Source organism: Cupressus sempervirens, chromosome 3 (genome assembly GCF_028749045.1).
Source record: "Cupressus sempervirens isolate cs-2001-9-10 chromosome 3, ASM2874904v1, whole genome shotgun sequence".
NCBI classification, from domain to species: Eukaryota; Viridiplantae; Streptophyta; class Pinopsida; order Cupressales; family Cupressaceae; genus Cupressus; species Cupressus sempervirens.
In genome coordinates this window covers 339,938,274-339,941,281 of record NC_143120.1, presented here as the reverse complement: position 1 = coordinate 339,941,281, position 3,008 = coordinate 339,938,274, and positions in this window count along the sequence as shown.

Below are 3,008 nucleotides of genomic sequence, written 5' to 3'. Positions count from 1 at the left end.
TTCATTTATCTTTATAATCTTCATTGTTCTCATCTCTTTTTCTGCTGAATTTGTCTCCACTCCTATTATTATTATTCTTAGGACACCTTGCAACAATATGACCAACCTCATTGCAATTGAAACACATGATGGGTAACTTACCTTTGTATTTTTCTTTGCATCTATGAGATCTCCTTGCTAGTAGTTCTTCAAGCTCCTCTACATATTTTTGATCTATATCACTATCACTAAAAACATGTTTTACCTTTTTCTTTTTCTTTTATTTAGTCTCTTTTAGTGACAACTTACCTTTGAAAGAAGATTCAACATTCTCATATTTTAAAATTATCAAAATTAGAGAGTTCAAAGGCAGTGAATCTACCTATCAATCCTTCAAGAGTCAAATCATTACCAAGTGTGCATCTTAGTTCTTGTATGGTAGAGACTCTAATAGCATAGATAGGTAGTAGGGTTTTCAATACTTTGTTGATCACAATCTCATCTTCAATTTTACTAGTTCTTCCTCTTATAGCATTACCAACTTCTTTTACTCTGGAACAAATTGAGGTATATTCTCACCTTCTTGCATTCTCATGTCATGAAACTTACCTCTAAGCCTTTTAGATTTGGCTCTCTATACATTTTTGTCTCCTCGATAGATCTTCTCTATAGCATCCCACATCTTCTTAGAAAAACCACATTCTTTAATGTCATCAAACTCAGTGTAGCTTAGGGTAGATGCAATCTCTAATATAGCCTAATTTTTTTCTTTATTCTTTTTCAAATCCTTAGCAGTAAGGGCTCTAGTGGTAATGGTAGATTATGCATGATTTCCAAGTCATCCTAGATGTAGCTTCATCAAACTTTTCCATGCAGGAAAGTTCTCCTTATTAAGATTAGGTATCTCTCTTTTGGACATCTTGATCTTTTGCTTCTAGTGCCTTCAAACTATTCCTCACAAGAAACAAATGCTCTAATACCAATTGTTGGAATACTTTAGAATAACTAAGAGGGAGGGTGAATCAATTATCCAAGATCCAAATGTCTAGATAAAACATTTCAGCACTTAACAAAATCTATATACATATACATCCTTATTATGTATCATGCATGCATCTAAAAATTCCATAACTTAGTAGGTCACTATCCTAGCTCATAATCACTTTGTAGAAATGTAAACATTAAACACCACAAAATTATTCACACATTTTGACACAAGAATTTTATGTAGAAACCCAATTTGGGAAAAACATCTTCTAAAGTGATGCCCTATGAAATGCCAACCCTATTAAAGGTTATAATACACACTCTTAAATGTGACCTAGTTAAAGGATTTTGATCACCCTATTAGGAGTGAGCCTTGTTAGAGGACTTTATAAAATTCCATTAGAAAAGAACAACATTTCCAATCCCTAAAAATAAGGAAGGAACTTGCAAATTAGATGAATGATCACCAGTACATTGAAGAAAATATTGAAGATCTTTTCCCTTCAAGCAGTTCAGATGAAGCAAATAATGCAATCAAAGAACTCTTAAAGAAGAATGGTTCCTTGCAAGAAGAAATGGATAAAAGAAACAATGAGATCCAGGACCAATCCCTTCAGCATGAATATCTTATAGCTCAAATCTCCAATGCAAATGAAGAAATCATGAGTCAAAGACAGGTCAATGAAAGATTGAGGAATGATCTAAATTCAAAAATGCAAATTAAAGAAAGATTGAAAAATGACCTAAACACTAAAAAGAAAGTCAATGAGAGAATGATAAAATCCCAAGAAGACATGAATCAATTGAATCAACTAAATGAGCAGAATCTCTATAGACAAAAGGGTAAAGAAGGAATTGGATATAAAGGAGGTGAATCCTCCAAATAAGGCACTCAAAGGAATCAAATACCTACTTGCAATCACTGTGGTGAGATAGATCATACATTAAACAAATGTTGGAGTAATGGAAAAGAAAAATTCAATGGTAAATGTTACAATTGCAATCAACATGTTCACAAGGCTAATGAATGCAAAGAGAAACCAAATTTGAAGGAAAATGTCACAAATGCAAGAAACAAGGTCACAAGGCATCAAACTACATAACAAAGTCATTTAATCTAGCAGAGAAAATTATGAAAGCATTATTTGGTTGGGACTATAACACTTGCTGCAGATGTCATTATTGTGGAGAGTATGGACACATTGGCATGAACTATGTTAAACATAACACAAGGAAGATAGATACCACTATAAGATGTTTCACTTGTACAAAACTTGGTCATCTAGCCAAAAATTGTATGAATACAGGTAGAATTGAAGATGAAAAGAAAGCAAAAGCAGATAACATTAGAAATAAAATGAGGTAGTAGTGGATTCCTAAATCCACCAAGGAAGCTAGTCCAAGCAATGATGGTCATGTCACTCAAGAAGTGGATGACTCCACCATTTCCAACTAAGTTCTCAAGTAAGAACTGGAACTATATTATCATGGTCACATCTAAACAGTTCTAAAATTAAAAGAAGCAAAGATCCAAATCAGTATTCAAGATACAAGGGGATCATAGAAGATTAGTATCAATTATCATTGAGTAAGGTTGGGTCATGGACTCTACCGAACAAGGTCAGGAGTAACTAGTCACACATGTTTGGTTACCAAGTTATGAAGTATTCACCACGTATATTTGAACAGATAGTGGATGACAACCTGTCACATATAATTATGTCATCATAGCTACTTTTGTACCAAGCATTAATGGAAAAATTTTATCAAAAGGAAAGAAATTAACTTCATTTTTCACCAAAATCATTAAAGTATGAGACTAGGACAAAGGTTGAGAACAAACAAATTGAGGAATTGGTGCTAACAAAGATGGGTAAGTGGAAGTATTCCCCTGATCAGATAGCCTCTTAGATTTCTAATGATCTATTAGAAAGATTGAAGCCAAGATGGGACTCAGCCATGCACATAGCAAAAGATATCTATGAACAATCGCTGAGGCAGCTATTACTGAGCTTTACCAATGTTGAGGTAAAAGAGTCTAT